This window comes from Pseudonaja textilis, chromosome Z, assembly GCF_049901715.1.
Source record: "Pseudonaja textilis isolate UNSWEBS1 chromosome Z, rPseTex1.2, whole genome shotgun sequence".
In the NCBI taxonomy this organism is placed as follows: Eukaryota; Metazoa; Chordata; class Lepidosauria; order Squamata; family Elapidae; genus Pseudonaja; species Pseudonaja textilis.
In genome coordinates this window covers 104,517,875-104,540,342 of record NC_142008.1, presented here as the reverse complement: position 1 = coordinate 104,540,342, position 22,468 = coordinate 104,517,875, and the positions used below count along the sequence as shown (strand labels likewise).

Below are 22,468 nucleotides of genomic sequence, written 5' to 3'. Positions count from 1 at the left end.
ATGAAGAACCTGACTGGATAAGATTGTGCAGGAGGAAGACAAAGAGGAAAGCAGGACAGACTGGGCTAAACAACAGAGAATATCTAAGCAAGGTAACCCTGAATCTAAAAGTACCTACAGGGATACTTCTGAAAGAAGATCTTTTAGAGAGGATCTTTTAGATGCTCTCTAAAAGTAGGTTAAAAAACCCTTTTTAACCTTTATATTGACAATTACAAATGGCATGGAAAAAAATTCATATTAATCTATTTTGATACTAATAGGCAACCTTAAGCTGAAATCTGTGTCAAAAGGAGAATAAAGATTTTTTTTCTTGGTCATTTTAAAGCCCTAAAAAGGAGAAGCATGGAGGCAAAAGGGTGGGACTTGGAATAATGGAAAAATGGAGTGCCACCTGGAAAAATAAAGAGGATTAACAGTGAAACTTTGAAAAGACTCCTGAGGATACATTGTAACTGAAATCTTATTAAAACATACAATAACCCATGGAAAGGAAAAGTAAAGGAAAGAAACAAGAAGGAACAGTCTGGGATCATTGGGAGATTTAAAAAATAAGTTTTTGGCATTGTTTTTTTCTTTCTTTTTCTGTTTTTACTTAAAGTCAATTGGGTGGTTGTTCAAAAGTGTTTAAAATGCCATCACTCCTGGAGGAATTGGAGCTAAGTCTTAAAAAACAGAAAGAAGATGCAGAAAGGGGAGGAAGATCCTTTGGCTTCGTATTTGAATTTTTTTGAAATGGAGATCCTGAACTATGAAAAGCAAAAGGAAAACCTTCAAGAGCAAGAAGAAGGGTGGGATGAAGAAGAAGCCATTTTCAATGATCAAATAATGCAAAGTGTGGTAATAAGGGGAAAAGGAGGGAAAGGAGTTAAAAGTTTGAGATCAAAGGGAACAGCCAAAAAGAAAAATAGGCTGAAAAGGAAGTATAACAGCAAAGAGAAGCAGAAAAGAAAACCACAGAAGGGAAAATTAGTGAGAGAAGGGTATAAAAAAAAGGGATGAGAAAAAGGGGGGAAAGATAGAAAGGGAAAGAACACATGAGGGACAAAAACAGGAAATAAAGAAAAAGGGGAAACATACTAGGATTAAAGGTATTTGCTCAGCTAGAAAACACAGAGGCAATGGTTAAATTAAGTTAAGAGTGAGGATTCTGCAAAGGTACAAAAGATAGTGTTGTGACAGTAGAATACTGTAATGAGTTAGAAATGAAATAAGTAAATAATCTATGAGATAAAACTGTATTGTTATGACAAATTCCAGTTTGATAGGCTTCAGCATCAGCAGGAATCCGCGATCGTGCACGGTTCCTGCTGCGCTCGCTGCTGGAGTGCCCCCAATCCAGTTGGATTTGGAGGCTATGGTTACCCCGTAGAGGTAACCGAACACAGGGGAGATCCAGGTAGGGGCTTGGGGGTATTGCAAACCCCCTCCTCAGCCGGCACAACTGCCTTTTCCAAAGGCAATGGAGCTGCGGTAGGCAATGGCCGCCACAAAGAAGCTTGCAGCCGGACAAGATTGTGCAGGAGGAAGTCAGGGAAAGTGAAAGTTTTTGGCTGAACTGGGACAATAAGGAACTTCTAAATACCCTGACAATTTAATCTTTTATACGACACACTTTTCCCCAAGAAGATCGTAAAAGCGGCAGAAGAAAGCAGAAAGGGAAAGTTATTTTTCTCACTCTCCTTCCCTATGGAAATAGCAGATGGAAATCCAAAAAACCTGTCCTGGCACAGAAGGTAACTAAACTTGAAAGCTAAGGGGATATTAAAGATCTTTGGACATTGGAATTAAAAACAAAAATTCTTTTGCTATAAGTGGGAAGGGAGAGGTAAAGAACTTATATTAAGATTTTACTGGAGGAGACGGCTTGGAGCTTATAAGACCAGAAATAAATGGCAATAAGACTTCTAAAAATTATTTTGGAAATGTGTAATTGAATTTTACCCCAGGAAGAGAAAAAATAAAAAGAAGAAAGTGCTAAATGAAACAGTTTGTCCTGATTTGGATTGCTTTGTGACTTTGTGACTTTTGGAAACTATTCCTTGAAAGACTAAAAACATTTGGGTTGTTTTTTTAAAAAAAAATCTTTATAATGGCATTATCTGTTGAAGAATTGCAAATGGAATTCCAAAAGTTAAAAGAAGAGGAACAAGAAGGCAAGGGCTCTTCTGGATCTATTTTTCACTTTTTAGAAATGGCGATTTCTACCTATCAGGAACTACAACAAGAAAGCTGGGATGAAGAAGAAGATTTAATGGACAAATAATCTTAGTTGAGGAAGAAAAGAGAAAGAGGGGAAAGAAAATGGAGAATTCAGAACTTAAAAAAGCAACCAAGAAAGGGAAAAATAAGGTGAAAAATTGATACAATGTCACAAAGCAACAGAAAAGAGCAATACAACAGAGAGGGGAGACTAAGAGAGTGGAGATTGAGAGATGGGGGTGGTAAAAAGGCTAGAATTGACAAAAAAGAAAGGGGAAAAGGGAAGAGAAGTCACAAAGGCTTGAAACAAGATGTTAAAAAGCAGGGTTTTTTAGAGATAAAAGGTAAAATATAATTAAAAAGAAAAGATTCTGCAAAAGTACATAAGACTGTATTGTAGATATTAGTATTCGAAATAGAGTTAGAAACTTGGAATATTATATGAGTTAACAATATATTAAAGGGAATGTATAAAATATCTAAGATTTAACAATAGAGTTTATTGAACATTGTTTTTACTATATTATAAGCATAATTTCTCTTTTTTTCATTATTTTAAAATATGGTATTTAGAACGTACTAAACAGAATCAATATGGAAAGTATGTATTATTTTAAGTGTTAAATATAGGGGAAAGATAAAAAGGCGTTATACTTCAACCAGTATTACAGGAGAAATATTGTATTAGAAAGAAAAGATAAATAGATAATTGAAAAAGAACGGACAAAAGATGCAAGTATAGTAATTTAAATTGAGATGAAATAAATAAAATAGAATTAAGAGAGTGAACAGAGGAGAGAAAACATATAGAAAATATAGAATGTTAAATAAGATATGAAATAGTATATAAGATGAGCATGAATTTGATTTACATCTGTATAAAAAGATGTAACCCGGGGTTAAGCCGCTTTCCAAAAAGAAGTTTTATGTATTTATATTTTGTGTTTTGTTTGTCTATGTTTGAAAATTCTAGAAGAATGTTGGAAGAGAACAATGAAATTGTAAATAAGACAGATGGAAGTATATAATGAATAAAAAGATATAGAAATCAAGACAAAAGAAATATAATTGAATAGAAGGAAAGGGAGAAATAGAGAGAAGTTGGAAAGAGATATGAAGTTGAATATATAAGATAAATATGTATATCAAATTGTGTTTGTATGGAAATGTGATAATCAGGAACTATGCTGTTTCTAAACAAGATGTCTTATGTTCTTATATTTTATGTTTTATTTGTCTGTGTATTGTTTTTTAAAAATTAATAAAATTTGTTTTTTTTAAAAAACTGTATTGTTATGTAATTAATGCAATAATAAAGAAGAGAGGGAAACATTGCAATTGTTTCTAAAGATTGATAAAATGTTGAAAAGAAATGTGAAAGATTTATAAGGAAATTTATACAAGTTATTAGAATGAATTTGAATAATTATTTTGTTTATTAATAGTAAATAATTTGTAAGATAAAATTGTATGACTATCCAATGGTATGCTTATTAACAGTTAAGTAATAAGGAAGAAGGGAGGGAAACATTTCAATTGTTCTCAAAGATTGATAGATATTGAAAAGAAACATGAAAGATTTACAAGGTTCATATCAGTACTAGAATGATTTTGAATAACTATTTTGTTTACTAATGTATATATATAGTTTTTGCTATGTTTTTAGAATTTTTCTTTTTACATTTTCAAGGGAATGTACCAAGCAGAGTCTGATTGATGAGATCTACATGATATAAAATAGATATTAGAAATTTGAATTTTATAATTTTAGAATGCACAAATTCAATGTTTAATGACATTTCATATTTCATAATAACAATAAGATCTAAAGGTGTTGCAGTTCGATTGGCAATCATAGGGAGAATTTTGCTTCTTAAGAATGTTGGAAGAGAACATATGAAATTGTAAACAAGAAAGTATAAGTACAATGAATAAAAAGATATAGAAATTTAGGTAAAAGAAATACAATTGAATAAGAAGAAAATAAGATAACCATAAAAGAAAATTAAGAAAAGTAAAGGGAGAAATAGTGAGAAGTTGGAAAAAGAGTAATAAGATATGAAATTGAATACATAAGATGAATATGCATATGAAATTGTGTCTGTATGGAAATGTGATAGCCCGGAATGATGCTGTACTCAAATAAGATGTTTTATTTGTTTTGTTAAAACTCAATGAAACTTTATTTTACAAAATTCTGCAATGCATAATTTACAAAGATCACCAGTCTAATCCCTCTATATAGTGCTTTAATTAGACACGATTTGGAATACTGTGTCTGGAGACTTCACTTAAAATGATAAAATTGAGTGATTCCAATGATAAGCAATAAAAATGGTATAAGGTCTGAGGGAAAACATGTCAGGAAAAGTTGGAGGAACTGAATATATGCAGGCTGGAGGACAGAAGGGAAAGGGCAGACTTGATTTAAACCCTTAAATATATTTACTGTTTGAATTATGTTCTAGCAGGCAGTATTTTCAAAATTAAGCAAAAATAAAGAACACAGGGGCATAGCCTCAAACTGACAGGAAAGCACTTATAAAGTAATGTTAGAAAATATTACTTCACAAAAAGAAAAATGGCACCTTTAAAACAACTTTCAATAGTGGGTCAGTTATCTGTAACTGAGTTTAAACATGCTTGGAATAAACACATGTCCATAATCCAACTAAAATAAAAATAAATAAATTAAAACAATAAATAAATAAGAAAATAAATAACTCAAATAAGTAAACTCAAAGGGCAGACTCAATGGACCACCAGATATTTTTCTGTTGTCAGGTTTCTGTGTTTGTATATCAACCAATATCTTCTTGATCCCCCACAAAATGATACGGTAAGGCCCAGGGGTTGGATGCAAATATTTTTACTACCGGTTCTGTGGGCATGGCTAGGTGGGAGTGGCTTCTTTTTTTTTTCCAGCACCCCTGGGAGTGGCTTCTTTTTTTTTTCCAGCACCCCCTGCTCTCCATTTTTTTGCCTCCTGGGCCTCAGGGAAGCTGCCTGGGTGAAGCAGTAAGACAGCAAGGGGGATCCCAGCACAGCTGATCATCATCAGGAGGTGGGAAAAAGAGATACCTTAGGGAGTGAATGGGCGGGGAGAATGCAATCAGCAATGTCGGGCATGCATGCAATGTCTTGCATGTATGATAAAGACTGACTGGGGGGAGGGGGAGGGCAGGCAGAGAGGGGAGCAGCTAGATGGGGCACAATTTGCCAGTTCTCTGAACTGTGCAGAATGATATCAGTTCTATAGAACCTGTCCAAACCAGTAGAATCCCACCCCTGGTAAGGCAATCCTAATCAACCCAACCTCTCTGCTGAAAAAAAGTCATGCCTTTATGAATTCTTGAAAGCTCAATATGGTGGTGGTGATTGTGTCAACCTCTAAGTCAACCTTTTCTCAGAAGAGATTTTATCACCAGAAAGCTCAAAGGTAAATCAAGTAACCAATGTTTTACTACCATTAACCAAAGTAAAAACTAAATAATAAAAAAGAAACCAAAGTGGTGGTTGTTTCCTCAAAATATGAATAGTGCTAATATCCAAACATTTTGACATGCCACAGATAATAGAATAATGGATACATGACCTCTGAATTTGAGAAATCTACTCTTGGGAATAGATTTCATCTTAAATATTCTCTCTAAAACTTGTGAACTTCTTTGAGTGTAATATGATTTCATAAAAGTCCTTTACTATAGTGTTTGGGATGTCACAAAAAGACTATTAAATATAACAAATAATTAGCAACCAGTGAAGAAAAAAATATTTGAGAAAAACAATTGATCTCATAACAATTACTATATCAACTTGTGAAAATAACTGTACTTGTTTAAAAAATATTTCATCCTTTTTTGCCAACTTTTTAAAATGTTTATATTTTTCTTTTTTAAAAAATAAAAAGTGCCTCTAGCTTGGAATATAAAAATTTGCCAAATGAGATAATTAAAAAGTATACAAACAACTGGAATTAGAATATCTGATATTTGGACACATATTGAAGATTATTTTGTCATCTGATGTCATGTTTCTAATACTGAAAAAAATATCCTTCATTCAACCTACATAATAGTTGGAGAATATTGCATAACACAAGTTCTAATAAATAAAATACATTTCACAACAAATATAGGCAAAACTTACACATTTGTTGACATATGTGACATTTTAACAAAAATAAGAACCTAAAAAATGTAATTACCATAAAATAATTTCTCCGGATTAACTTTGTGACTTTTAATCACCTTCTATAAGGGGACAATTTTGAAGCAAACCTTCTCTTGAGAGAGTCATTTATCTCTTTGTTTCTCCAACTATAGATAATAGGATTCAAAGTTGGTGTTACAATGGAGTAAAGCAAAAATAGAAATTTATCTGTTTCAAAAGCATAGGTAGATCTGGGCCTCAGGTACATTGCACTAGCAGATCCATAGAACAAAGTGATGACAATAATGTGTGAGGAGCAGGTGGAGAAAACTTTTTGCCTCTCCTAGGCAGATGCAATTTTCAGCACAGTGTTGATTATGTGGCTATAGGAGGACAGGATTAGCAATAATGGGATCAGAGTGATTAGCAGCCCAGCCATAAAGACTGTGATTTCATTGAGACAGATATTTCCACAGGCTAGCTTCAAGAGTGGTGGGATGTCACAAAAGAAATAGTTGATCCAATGTTCATCACAAAAAGGCAAAGAAAATATCAGAGTTGTCTGGCCTAGTGAAACCAAAATCCCACTAGCCCATGACCCAGCCACCAGACAGGCACAAAGCTGTTTGTTCATGATTAAAGGATAGTGCAATGGATTACAGATGGCCAAAAAGTTATCATAAGCCATAGCTGCAAGAAGAAAGCACTCTGTAGTACCTAGTGAGAGAAGAAAATATAGCTGGGCAGCACATCCAACAAAGAAGATAGATTTGTCCTCTGAAAGGAAGTTTACTAGCATTTTAGGAGTAGTGACAGATGATAGCAAATATCCACCAAAGACAGACTGGCAATGAAATAGCACATTGGCATGTGAAGAGAAGGATCAAGTCTGATGACAATGCTTATTAATGCATTCCCCAAGAATGACATGACATACATGGTCAAAAACAGCATAAAAAGCAAGACATGCATTTCCAGATTACCAGAAAATCCCAAAATAATAAATCTGGTGTTTATATTCTGGTTTTCCATAGATGATTTTATCTGGGTGACGATCACAATAACAATAATATTTTTTTTAACAAATGTATTTACAATAAGCCTGGTGATTTGTGATACATACAAAAAAGAACATTAAGGATTTTTCTTCTAGTATAATTAAATCCTAATTTAAATTTGATATATTTCAAGTAATCCTTCTAGAAAAATTACTGATTTGTGATTTCTTCATTTAGTATTTTTTAAACAAAAGAAATAATATTTTCTCTTCTCTCACAACTGATTTTCCAATTTAAATGCACTTCTCTTCCTTGTATTCTATAGACTAGCTGAAATTTAAAAACAATAGAGAGGATTTTTCATTAGTTGACTGACTCTAGAGCGTGCAAAAAATTTGAGGCCATATAGAGATTTGAAACATAAACAGGAGCCACTTATAGATAAATGCTATTTTGTGATAAGAAACCTACATCCAAATAAGATTCAAGGAACCAATAAAAATGATTGCCACATTCTGATTTTTATACACTTGAAAGAGAAAGAAATAGCTGCATTCTTGGAACTAAAGATGTTTTTCCACCCCATCCTAAGGACAAGTAAAATAACAAAAGAAAAAAAGAAGAAATGGGTCAACATGTATAAGTCATTTTGCTTTCTTATAGAACTTTAAAACAGTGAATTAGATAACTCAAGTTCTACTTGCAGCATGGTATACTCAAATGTTGCTTCTGTTAATACTAGAATGTTTCTAAGGTGCTGCCCTTAGAAAATTTCTGTTACGGCCAGCAAGTCTTCACTCTGGTCCGCTGTTTAAGTGGGAGCCGGGGAAGTCCCTGATTGGTTGGACTGTTTGACAGCTCCGTATAAAAGGAGCTGTCAAACGGAATCAGCTATATCTCTCTCTCTAAAACTGGTGATGAAGGTGGGATGCTGATGAACTGAGGCAAAAGAGAGAGCACCACACGGCTGAAGTCACTTCAAAAAGAGCTGTCACTAAGAGCTGTCACCAAAAAGAGCTGTCACTAAGAGCTGTCACTAGAGCAGTCACTATCAAATGAAGAGATGGCAGCAGCGCCAAATTTTCCACCTTTTCGGCCAACCTCTGAGACGTGGACATCATACATCAATAGGTTCAAATGCGTCATGGACGCCATGAACTTTTCTGACAACCCTCCTAACAGGAAGAAAGCATATTTCCTAAGTTTCTGTGGGGCCACCATTTTTGACACCGCCACCGCACTGCTGGCTCCTTAGACGGTCAAGGCTGTCCCCTGGGAAGAACTACAAGAGGTACTCGGTAACCACTATGCCCCAAAGCCATTGCATATTGCCCACCACCATGCATTCCGAAGAAGGCGAGTCCATAAGTGAATACATGGCGGCTCTTTGTTCAGTCGCCCTGCAATGCAGTTTCTGAGATGACCTAGATGATATGCTGCTGGACCAGCTCATCTGTGGGGTGAGAGACCTTTGACTTCAATGACGGCTGCTGGCTAAAGGCAACCTCACCTTGAAGCAAGCCATCAAAGAACCCAAGCCGCTGAACTATCCAACTTATCCATGGCCAAAATACAAAAACCAGGCAGTCTCCCCGGGATAAACCCAGCCCTGCGGTCCATTATGAAGACACCTATGGCAAAGATGAGGACTTCAAAGAGGAAGAAGCAATCAATCACCTCCAAGCACCCCAGCTGATGCTGAGAAAAAGTTTTCCTGTTGACAAGAAACAACTTGCACCACAGCTGATTTGCCTCAGCTGTGGAGGAAGCCATCTGAGAGCCAGTTGCCATTTCTGAAATGCTGTTTGCCTAAAGTGCCAGATAGCTAGAATCTGCCAGGTACCTAAAAACACAATCCTGCCATCTCAACATCTCAGGCAACCTAGAAACTTCAAATCCAAAGAGGAATGCTATGCCATCAACAAAGCATTCCCAAGAGCTGAGTCACTAACTTATTTTTTTAATGTTAATAAAATTAATGTTGATCTTCTCTTAGAAGGCAACCCCTGACACTGGATCATCTCTATCCCTCATCTCATGGAAGACTCTACAGAACCTGCTACCAGACTCCCACAAGAATCAGCTGAGCCCCTGCACACTGAGAGGCTACTAAGGACAATCCATTCCTGTCCTCGGAACAGGCAAGTTCCATATTCAATACAACAATTTTCATGGTGACCTTCCACTAGTTATCATAGCTGGGGACTTACCTAGCTTACTGGGATTGTACTGGTTCCATTCCCTGGGCCTCCAAGTAACTGGAGTAAATGTAGCTATCCCCAACAACTTGCAGCAACTTCTTGCTGACCATTCAGAAGTTTTCAATGACAAACTGGGATGCTACAATGGCACTCCTATTTCCCTTAAGTTGGATCCTAGGGTTGCACCTATATACCTCAAACCTCACAGTGCCATTGGCATTATGTGTTAAGGTGGATGCCCAGCTTGACAAATTGATTTCAAAGGGGTCTTGGAGCCAATTGACTTTTCTAAATGGGAAACTCCCATTGTCATACCTTTAAAAAAAGATGGCTCCATAAGAATTTGTTCTGACTACAAGTCCACAATAAACAAGGGTCTCCAACCAAACGCTTATCCTGTCCCTATCATTCAGCACCTGCTCCATTCCCTGGGAAAAAGCTCCATTTTTACCAAGCTGGATATGACTCAAGCATACCAGCAATTCCCAGTGGACAATGAGACTGCAAGGCCCAAGCAATCATTACGCATACGGGCACTTTCAAATGTAAGCGTTTACAATTCAGTGTCAGCGTTGCCCCTGGCATATTCGAATCTATTATGGAATGTTTGTTATATAATATCAAGAGTGTCTTTCCATATTTCGATGACATCCTCATTTCTGCTGACAACCCACGAGACCATTTGTACAAATTACAAAAAGTTATCCAATGTTTTAAACAGGCTGGGCTAAAATTGAACAGGAAAAAAAATGCATCTTTGCAGTTTCACAGATAGATTTCCTTGGATATCATATTGACCATAAGGAAATTCACCCTACAGAATCCAAAGTACGGGCCATCCAGGAGGCCCCGGTCCCTCAGAAGAAAACTGAGTTGCAAGCCTTTTTAGGACTTCTTAATTTCTACAGCTTCTTCCTGCCCCACAAGGCCACTTTAGCAAAACCTTTGCACAGGCTATTAGACTCTAAGATGAAGTGGCATTGGGGATCCAAGGAACAGGCATCTTTCTCTGCAGTGAAATCCCTCCTCACCTCAACCAAGGTCCTCATTCAGTTTAGCAATGATCTCCCCCTTATCCTAGTTTGCAATGCTTCCCCTTATGGAATTGGGGCAGTCCTAGGTCATAAATTGCCAATTGGCCAGGAAGCCCCCATAGCTTATTTTTCTAGGACTCTCTCAAAGGCTGAGCGCAACTACAGCCAGATAGATAAAGAGGCATTGGCTGCTGTGGCCTCAGTCAAAAATTTTAATGAATACCTCTATGGACACCAATTTGAGCTCATCATGGACCACCAACCTTTGTTAGGCATCCTGGCAGAGGACAAGCCCAGCCCACAAATCCTCTCCCCTAGAATGACCTGATGGACAATCTTTCTAACCGCTTACAGCTATACGTTTACTTACAGGCCTAGCAAGAATGTAGCTCATGCTGATGCCCTTAGCAGGTGCCCTTTACCCCTTCTGGTTACTGATCCTGCCCCTTCAGCCTCTGTGTTCCTGCTGGAAGATCTGCATTTGCCTCTAACAACTGATGACATTGCCTACGCCACTGGTAGAGATGTACAACTGTCTAAAGTCATGGACTGGGTGTGAAGGAGATGGCCCAGGGAAACCATCACAGTGGAATTCCACCCATGCAAAATACACCAAACTGAACTGAGCATGCTAAAAGGGTGTTTATTGTGGGGTCCCTGAGTAATTATTCCCAAACTACTAAGACCATGCATTATTGAAGTTCTGCATGAGGGTCATCCAGGGATCAACAAGATGAAGGCTCTGGCCAGGAGCTATGTGTGGTGGCTGGGTCTGGATGAGGCAGTCACCAATAAAGTTCAGAATTGCTCCAACTGCCAAATGTCCAGACCAGCCCCACCAGCTGCCTCTTCTGGAGAGTGGGAAGATACCAAAATACCATGGTCTAGGGTACACGTGGACCTGGCAAGTCCCATGCAAGGTAAAAACTTCCCAATTGTGGTAGATGCATTTTCAAAGTGGGTAGAGCTGGTTCTCCTCCAATCAACCACTTCAGATGCTGTAAGCAGAGCTTTAGGCAAGATTTTCACTTCCCATGGGTACCCTGACATACTGGTTTCTGATAACAGGCCCCAATTCACCTCATCCCCTTTTGAATTGTTCATGGCCCAAAGAGGAATCAGATATGCCCTATTTTCCCTGTTCATCCAGCCTCCAATGGCCTTGCAGAATGAGCTGTAAGATCTGCAAAAGACTCCCTGGGAAGGATGACGGAAGAGGACTGGTCTACCAGGGTAGTCCGGTACCTACTTACCCAACACACCACCCCAAGCGCAGCCACCAATCTCTCCCCTGCCGAACTATTAATGGGAAGGAGACTCCATATCACCCTAGAGAGGATGCACCCTAATTATGCCCCCAGGGCACCCCTTGACTCGTCTAGCAAGACAAGGGAATTTAGGCCTTGGGATCCGGTCTACTCCTGAAATTATGCAGGGAATCCCTTATGGTTGCCCGGGTGGGTTGAGCAGAAAACAGGCCCCAAATCCTACAAGGTAAGATTGTTGGATGGGTGGTTATGGCACCGACATGTAGACCAACTAAGAAGTTGTTGGAGTACCCCAACAGGTCCAGCTCAGAGGGAAACTGAGGCCATGGACTACGAATGGGGCAAAACCGAGGCCCCTAGCCTCCCGACCAGCGATCTCTCATGGAAGACTTACCTGGGGAAGCCACAACACCAACCAGAGACCTCTCACTGGCATTCGGAGAGGTTCCAGCGACACCAGAAGACCTTCCACAACCAGCTGAGAATGCCTGGAGAAGAGAGCCAACACCACCCCGAGGGGAAAATGCCAGCCTGGCAGCAGGTCCTTCCACATCACAGCTTCCAGCAGAACTAAGGTGCTCCGAGCGAGTGAGGCATTGCCCCACCCATCTAAGCGATTATGTTTGCACAGAACCATTGCACAGGAAGGAGTGTTACGGCCAACAATTCCTCACTCTTGTCCGCTGTTTAAGTGGGAGCCGGGGAAGTCCCTGATTGGCTGGACCATTTTACAGCTCCGTATAAAAGGAGCTCTCTCTCTCTCTCAGCTGCTGCCGCGAGCCACAGCTAGCCACAGCTGACTTACAAATTAACAAGAAAGCCTGTTAGAGCTTTATACTGCCTCCACCTCTTCTTCTAAGTGCACTAAATATAAACATTTCTATTCAATTTTTCAAACATTCAAAGATTTCCATACATTATGATCAAACCCTTTCCCTTTATATTTTGCTAATAACGAGTGAAAACAGTTAAATATAAAACTTCTAGACATTTCTAGAAGCAGGAGTGGAAAAAAATCAGCAAATATTCAGCTGGCTGTGTTACATGTTCATTGACTGGTTTATCATTTAACGTTCCTCTTTATGAAGCTAAAATCATGATCATATATTTAAAGTAATGACTAATGTTTCATGTACAAAAGATACAAATAGATAATTTCTTTCTAAACAGTCTTATTTTCTGTTACATAGCACCACCAAATATGAACATTGGCCCATATCCTACAGTACTGCAGGAACTGATCTTTTTTTTTTCTATTTCTATAAAGTTGCATACAGAAGAAATAAGTGATTTACTTACCATTTTTCATAACCTTCCATCTCCTTTAGCTATTAGGAAATCTTTTCACTGGTACACATACTTCTCTTATTAAGCATTCCTAAAGAAATAGTAAGGATGGATTCTCAGAAGAATAGAATTAATTAATTTAAAAGATTCATAGTTAGTTCATTGTTTAATTAGGGAAATCCAAAATTCTATGAATTTTTATTTAAAAAAATGTAATTGTTAAGGCTGTCCCCTTTCTTAAAAGAGAATCACAGTCATTTTCAAGCATGGAAATTCTGAATTGATATGAAAGGAGGTGATTCAAGAATCACTTTAGTCAGTGGAGTCCTGTTAAAACTTGGTTATTTTTTTTCCTAAAATGTGCTAAGATCACAGAGTAATTCTAACCTGATTATTCAGAAGAAACTCCCAATGTGATCAGTGGAGTTCACTCCATGAATGTATATTACAATCTCTAATATTTATCCATGTACATTTATGCCACCTTATAATTTTTGAAAAATATAATGAAAACATTGTAATTATATAGGTAATATAAGTAGTTATGTATCAATGGATTATACTACTCACTGTTGCACTGTGGTTTGCTTGATGTTTTTAGTACAAAGCAATTTAAATCCTTTTTAAAGCAAAGTATGGAAAAATATTGTAATCAGTTCCCTGAGCTTAGTTACATAAATCAACCTGAGTAATGTAAATAATTTTAATAGAGGCTCAGATTATCAGGTTTTTCTGATTCTTCCCATGAGATATACCATTGTGAAAAGTCTACAACTTCATTTAATAGCTCTCCAAAGAATTTATAAATCTAGGTATTAGTTCCTATGTGATAAGTGGTTGATAAATTAATTACTTAAACGTATTCCCTGTTTAAGTCAAAAGAAATGGTTGACTGCTATTATTAACATTTAGATTAGATTACAACAATCTCTAGCATTCAGATTTATGATTTTGGATGAGAAATTCAAGGATTTCTGAAATTTAGGAAGGCAAACTTAGAGGAAGAATCTGCTGCCTAAGATGGCTGATATATTCTGCCCAATGTGATTTTGACACAATGCCTTTCTGGATGCAGTCTGAAACTGTTTTGGTTGTTTTGGAAGTGCTTGCACATTGCTTAATCTGTAGTCTATCAAGATTTCCATAGCCTCTTGCAAAACCAACTGATAAGCAGGATGTCAGCTCTGAGATTCAACTGTCATAAGAATATATGTGAAAAGTGGGGGAGTGAGGGAGTTGAACAGTTCAAGGTTATTTAGTATGTCACATTAAAAAATTCCAACTGCAGTTAATTGGTTCTCATGATTTATGAAGTGGGAGGAGAAAGGGTGGACTTTGTGAGACATGCTGGGAATGAGTTTCACTTTTGGAACTGTCCATAGACATATCAGAGCTGTTCCTAATAAATCAACTGGAGATTATGTTGTCTCAGAGTGATTGATTGCTATGGATAATTTCTGGATACCTAATGTTTATTTCCAAAACTCAGTTTTTCTTTTCTAAAGGGGTAGAGCTGATACCCTGGAGATTTTTCCTAGAGATGGAGAAAATCAACAATCAGCTGACATTGAAGATGCACAGGATGGGGCTTGTGCCCCCCCTCCAGAGCACTAGCTGGATCTGTCAGCCCCTGTTTGGAGGAGATGATGGATGCCTTCAGAAGGGCAGTAGAGGAAAAAGACCTGGGAGCCAGGCCGAAGCTTTTCAACCCAGATTTAACCGGACTGTCTGAAGAAAAGTCTTCTTCCAGCCCCATGCATACAGTTATTGAACGAGATTGAAGTGACAGTTTGAGTTGGAGTTATCTCAAGATCACATTCTCAGGGTTTCTTCTGGGAGTCAATTGATGGCGGATTTACCACAACAGTTCCAGAATTTAAAGGTGACAGGCTTTGTCTCACAGCCTATTTGGATGAGTGGAACCCTGAGACAACCCATTTTCTCTTATCCGAGTATCGTGAGGGATGAGGATGCCAGTTGGATAGGCTCAGCAAGAGGCATTGACTGATAGAGGTATGTTGCAGCCTCCGAGGCAATTCCCTCATTTCCAGAAGGAAGATTACCCCCTCCAGGTTGGGGATTTTATCCAGGCCAGGGGTGGATTCAGTGTCAATGGAAGCCAGCACCTACAAAGTGCCCAGACAACAGACACTTCCCCTCAACCCTGAAGGCCACAGGGACCACTATTCCAGAGAGGCACCACCCAGCCAGACTTCAGGGGCCTTGCCCAGCCTAGTTACACCACCTGCTCAGCTCCTTTCATTCCAGTTCAACTTGCAGGTGCCTGGCATGTACAACCTCCCCAACCATGACCCAGGCCAGACCAAATATCATTTAAGGCCATATTTGATGGCCGCCATGAACATTTCAATTACTTCCTCACTTGAATCCGATCCCATATAGAACAATTTGGGGATCAATATGCCACAGAGCACAATTTGGCTGATTATAACAGATGGGATGAACGAAGGGAATACTTCAGACTGGGTGGCCCAACTATACAACAAACAAGCCCCAAAATTACACGTCAACGATTATTAAGACTCAGATTCAACGATTCAACGATTCAATAATCGTCAACGATTATTAAGACTCAGATTTGAAAATCCAGACAGGATGGCGGAGAATGAAGAGAAGTTAATGGAAATGAGACAAGGCAAGTGACCCTTGTCAGACTTTATCTGGGACTTTAAAAGGGTCACAAGCCACCTCACAGATTGGCCTGAAAGAATGACTTCACTTCACACAACTTTAAAAATGCCATTGATCCAGAAGTAAAGTAGGTGTCAGCTTTAAAAAATTCAGCTGTCACGTTTCATGGAAGGGGTGGGGTGGGGGGTGGAGGAGTTGAAAAGTTCAAGATTATTCTGTGCAGTTAATTGGTTCTTGTGGTTTATGAAGTGTAGAAGTGGGAGAAGAAAAGGTGGACTTTGTGTAATGCACAAAAATAATTTCACTTGGGAAATTGCCTTTGACATGCCAGATCTGTTTCTAAATAAAACAATTGGAGAGGAAATGTCTCGGAGTGATTGATATCATGGATACTTTCTGGATGCCTGACATTTATTTCTCGTCCACTTTTATTTTTTGAAGGGGTTTGGCTGCTATCCCAGAGTTGGATAAATATCAGCCAAAGTTGGAGATATGCAAGGGGGAGGGAATGGGGCCCTTCCCTCCGGAACATTCGTTGAATCTGCAATCCTTTGTTTTGAGGAGATAATGGATGCTTTCAGAATGACAGTAGAGGAAAGAGGTTTGGGAGCTATACCAAAGCGTGTCAACTCAAGAAGTTGTTATAAACCAGAGATAACCCAGCTGTTTGAAGAGAAATCTTTCTCAAGCCCCAGGCAGATTGCTATTCTGTCTGATTGCGAGGAGGAGAATATACAGATTCCTGTTGGAGGAAGCCAGAAAGACACATCAACTGACAGAGGTTTGTTGCAGCCTCCGAGGCAATCCCCTCATTTTCAAGAGGGAATTTTGCCCCCTGCAGAAAGTATCCCTCCAGGGTGGGAATTTTATCCAGGCCAGGGGTGGATTCAATGCCAATGGTAGCCAGCACCAGCCCAGCCCTGGTCTGAAGGAGGGTTGCCCAGACAACAGACAGCAGCCACTTCCCCTCCACCCAACCATGGAACCAGGCCGCACCCATCTTCCTCCTGGCAACCACAAATGCAGCCTCAACCAACAGCGAGGCCACAGGGACCCCTATTCCAGAGAGGCACCACCCAGCCTGGATACAGGGGCCCTACCCAGCCTATGTATGCCACCAGGCCAGTTCCTTTCATTCCAGTACAACCTGCAGGGGCCTGGCCTGTGCCACCTCTGCAACCTGGCCTGTGCCACCTCAGGCCAGACCAATTACCCTTCAATGGCCGCCATGAACATTGCAATTACTTCCTCACTCAAATCTGATCCTATATAGAACAATTTGGAGATCAATACATCACAAAGCGCAATTTGGTTATAGTCATAACAAATGGGATGAATGAAGGGGATGCTTCAGATTGAGTGGCCCAACTACACAATGAACAAGCCCCCAAATTTCGCAATGTAAATGGATTTATTCAATTATTAAGAATCAGATTTGAAAATCCAGGCAGAGTAGCAGAGAATGAAGAGAAGTTAATGGAAATGAGGCAAAGCAAGAGACCTTTGTCAGAATTCATTTGGGACTTTAGAAGGGTCGCAAGCCACCTCATGGATTGGCCTGAAAGAATGACTTTACACTATTTTAAAAACGCCATTGATCCAGAAGTAAAGAAGGCCTGTAAAATTAGGGTAATCCCAGAGACCCTATAATCGTAATATGTCACATCCCTCAGATTAGATCTCAGCATCAACCCACACAGGAAACCCCTTCCAGCAGCCCTACTTAGAGAATTGTGGCTAGGAGACCACCAAATGGATCAGCCAAACCTGCCCGTACCCAACCTACCAGGGTGCTGAAATGTTACCGATTTGGCCAAGCTGGCCACAGAGCAGCAGACTGTCTGGCCCCTGCTCCTGTACCACAAGCTCTGCAGTCAAGGTCTAATCCAGCTGTTAGAAGTTGGAAGAATCAAGAAAGACCTCCAGGAGCGGGTTCACCAAACACCGCTGGGAAAGCCCCGTCTGTGCAGATGGAAGCAACGGACCACCAGACTGTCACCATGTCCCCGAGGACCCGACCTGTGAAGATGACCCAATGGTGAGTGATCCCATCATACCTTTTACAGTCAAGGTCAAGTTCGTGGTACCAAACACGGGGGAGGCATGTTAGAAGCTGTCATTGATACTGGGTGTTCTGGATGTCTTATCGGATTCCCCATCATTGAACAATTGGGCATAAAGACTAACCTACTAAAATGCCCAATCAGATTTGAGCAAGTGGATGTAATCTTAATTGGGGGGCTCCAGCCACTCAGATGACAGAATTGATCAAGATGGAATTAGGGCCCCATCGTGAACTCATATGCTTTATAATGGCCCCCAAGATGTCCTACCAGTTCTTGCTTTCAAGGCAATTGGTATTGCTTTCAGAACTTCAAATACATTATTGTTGTTCTTTCATCATGTGTTTCTTGTAGTCAGTTTATATGATCTTGCAGCAGCTGGCCAGGTGATCCACTATTTCTTCAGCTTCTTTGTGGAAACAGCACTTGCTCTCTCTTACTGTCTTTTCAATTCTGGATTTGTATGCATTTAATCCTAAGGCTTGGTATTGTGCAGCCATAATTAGCCCTTCTGTTTCCTATTTTTACTCATTCCAAGTCTTATTATTGTATGTATGTATCTATGTATGTATGTATATGTATATATGTGTGTGTATATATGTTTGTATATGTGTATATATGTATGTATGATATAGATATATAGATGTATATGATATATAGACGCAAATAGAGATTATTAAAGTTACATATCCTAATACCATTTTTATTATAAAGTTAACAAAATAGAATCTTGCAAGTTGGAATATTTTCCCCCTCCCTCCCTTTATCTTTGTGATAATTCGAAAGGTTGTTGCCTGAGACATTAAAAATATTACAATTCTGCTCTAGACCTAGAGGGTTTTTTTTAAAAAATATGACTGTTCTCTTTTTAATTGAAACGTTTTAGATGTTAGGCAGCGGCGGTTGTAGTTATTAAGTGATTATCTAATGAATGACATGTATAAATACAGCTCCTTGTGACTGTGAAGGCCAGTCCCTCTCCTTATTATACTAACAGTAACTATATATCCAATTTTGAAGGGACTTTGAAAGTTTTTTAGTCTAACCATCTGCTTAAGCAGGAGGCCTATACAATTCTGGAGAAATGGCTGACCAATCTCTTCTTAAATACCTCCAGTTATGGACAATCCACAACTTCTGGAGGCAAGCATTCCACTGAATAATTGTTTTCCTGTCAAGAAATATCTCTTTAGTTCTGGGATGGATCGCACTTTGATAAGTCTCTGGCTGTTACTTCTTGTTCTGCCATTAGATGTTTTAGAGTATAGGTCAAACTCTTTCTCTCTGTGGCAGCCCCTTAATTTTTGAAAGACTGCTATCAAGTCATTCCTTTTCTTTGTTAGACTGCACATAACTATTTCATGCAATTATTCATTTAGTCCCCTGATTATCTTTATTGACCTTTTCCGTAGTCTTTCTAAAATCTTAATGTCTTTTTATATTGTGGAACAAAAACTGCATATGTATTCAAATGTAATCTTACCAATGCAATACTAAAGCAATGCTAGCACTTTCCATGATCTTGATACTATGCCTCTGTTAATGAGACTAGGCCTACATTGGCTTTTTTGGCAGCTGTAGACACTGCTGGTGTCAGTGTTCCAGTTCATATTCCCATTGTAGACAGAACTCCTAGGCAGGTATCATGATTCCATTGATGAACAATATGGAGCCAAGACAACTGAGGTTCGATATGGCAGTATGCACACATCCCTGACCTTGAAGAACAGACTTGCTTGTGTCACTGTGTCAGCATTAGGCTAAGATGCTCCAAAGATTAGAGAGCTCTGATGAACATTCCAGTGACTAGAGAATTCCGAGGACTAAACCAGGAATAGATAACGTCAGCACCCTGGGAGGGAGTTGTGCTGCACTGGAGATTCATGGCTAAAGATTGCAACAATAAACAGAATCATGGCTGGTGGTGTAGTTAGATGATGGGGCTGGAACGGGATAGGGTGAGGTTCTGCCAAGGCTAAATAGAATTGTCGGTACAGGGCTGGGGGAAAGTTACCACATTTAATTGAAATGTTCCAGATATTAGTTAGCGGCGGTGGTGGCCAGAAGGTAGTTGTAGTTATTAAGTGATTATCTAATGAATGACATGTATAAATACAACTCTGGATTGCAATGCAAAACAGAGCTGACTTTAATATATTTTTCTCATTGTTACCTGATGTTTTGGGCACAAAAGGTGAATAAAAACTTCATTAAATCTATAAGAGTGAGTGGTTTGTTTACGGCCCTATCATAAGATGAACAGCTGAGAGCAGGTTGATTCCTCAAAGAACAGTTTTATTGGGAGACACCATCTTGGCACAATTGGAGAAAAGCCAGTTCTAGATATTCCTGTGCTTTTCACAACCTTAAAAGAAAAAGTTTCCAGTCTTCTCAAAACAATAAATCACATTGTCTAATCTGGATATTAGCTGGTTGCCTGGTTATGTCTCTCCTCCTCCTGTGGCCAGCCAGCAGCCATTGAAATGCCTCTGACTCATCAGAGAACTATTCTGTTTTGTCTACCAAACCTCCTCTATTACTATCCCCCTTCATCTCCATGCTGTGTCATACTGAAACCCGGCTTTGGACCTGACAAGATGCCCCCTCAGTTGACAAGATGCTTCAGTCTGACAGGTGACAGCTGGGTCATATGTAAATGGTTGTCCACTAGAATTAGTAGAACCCTTTCACATATACTGCTATAGATCCAGGCACTCCCTATTCTACACCTGAGCACTTTGTTTTTCTTGCCTAAGAATAAAACCTTAATTTTCTCACCAATGAGTTGCATTTTGTTGAATAAGACCCAGTGTTCAAATCTGTCTAGATCTATTTGGATTTTGACCTTATATTCTCAAATGTTCGCTATTCTCCTCAGTATGGTCTGCAAATTTGATGAGTTTCCTTTTTACCCCTCATCTAAATCATTTATGAAGATGTTGCAGAGTATTGAGCTGGACAGAGAACCATGCGGTACCTCACTACATACCTCCCTCCATGTTGATGTCATTCTGTTTGTTACAAATCCATCTGGTGCTGTGATCACCCAGAGTGGGATACAAAAGCAACAAAATCACAAAAACAGATGAAGTCCCTTTAATTCCTTCAACTTGTCTTCAAAGGTCCAATTATCATTGACTGGAGAAAAAACTCCCCGACAAGGAGTTGCAAAAAGAAAGAACTTCCATTCAAACTCAAAATACATATAAGTTATAAACAGAAAAAAACAACACAAACCACACTGAAGCAATTAATGAGGCAAGACAGGATAAGGGCTTGAAGACATCCACAGATGTCAAAATACACACACTGGGAAGGATGCCAGAACTCAGATAAGAAACTAGAAATATTTTCATGCTTTGCTTCCAGCACTAGCCCATGTGCAGTTTGTCCTTTTAAACAGTCCTCACAGCTGCAGCCCATGAAGGCGATCAAGGCCCTTTCCTCCCCCATAGACCACATCATTCATGTTTCTCCCTTATCGGCTCCTCCCTGCATGCCCTAGGATGAAGAAGGGATGGGCCTCGATCTTCCTCTGAATGCCCAGCTGGCCTGTGCCCTTCCCATTTTCTCCACAACCTCCGGAACCACACTCCCACTCCCTATAGGCTGTTCCTCCTCTCCCTTGAAGTCAGATTCTAACATGGGTATGACAGGTGCTGATGCAGTCTATCCCACATTTTTTTATCTTACTGAGAAGTAGCTTGTCAAATGCCTTATTGAAGTCCAACTATACAACATCCACAGCATTTTGCTGACCCACCAATTTAATCACTAGTTGAAGAGTTGTATAAAGTTTGTCTAGCATGATCTCTTTTTGACAAACATACATTGGATTCTAATAACAGCTTTGCTTGTTTTTATTTTTATTTTTTTAAAACCAATTTTATTAATTTTTAAAAACAATACACAGACAAACAAAACATAAGATAAAAACATAAGACATCTTTTCTGAAAAACAAATAAAGCATCTTGTTTAAAGACAACATAATTCAAAACTATCACATTTCCATACAAGCACAGTTTAATATGCATATTTATCTTTTATATTCAACTTCATATTTTTTCCCAACTTCTCTCTATTTCTCCCTTTCCTTCTATTCAATTATATTTCGTTTACCTTGATTTGTATATATTCATTATAACCATCTGTCTTATTTGCAATTTCATTATTCTCTTCCAACATTCTTCTAGAGTTCTATTAGTTCAAACATAGACAAACAAGACACAAAACATACATACATAAAACTTCTTTTTCAAAAGCGGCTTAACCCCGGGTTACATCTTTTTATACAGACATAAATCAAATTCATGCTCACCTAATATACTATTTCATATCTTATTTAACATTCAATATTTCTATACATTTTCTCCCTTCTATTCACTCTCTTAATTCTATTTTATTCATTTCATCTCAATTTAGATAGATATACTTGCATCTTTTGTCCGTTCTCTTTCAATTATCTATTTATCTTTTCTTTCTAATACAATATTTCTCCTGTAATCACTGGTTGAAGTATGACAACTTTTTATCTTTCCCCTAAATTTAACACTTAAAAATACATAGTTTCCATACTGATTCTGCTTAGTACATTCTAAATACTGCATTTT

At 38.7% G+C, this 22,468-nt stretch overlaps 1 pseudogene; it reads right to left on the bottom strand.

The window, feature by feature from the left end:
- Positions 1 to 6,448: 6,448 nt before the first annotated feature.
- Positions 6,449 to 7,293, bottom strand: LOC113451483 (olfactory receptor 10A2-like; annotated as a pseudogene).
- Between the last annotated feature and the right edge of the window lie 15,175 nt (positions 7,294 to 22,468).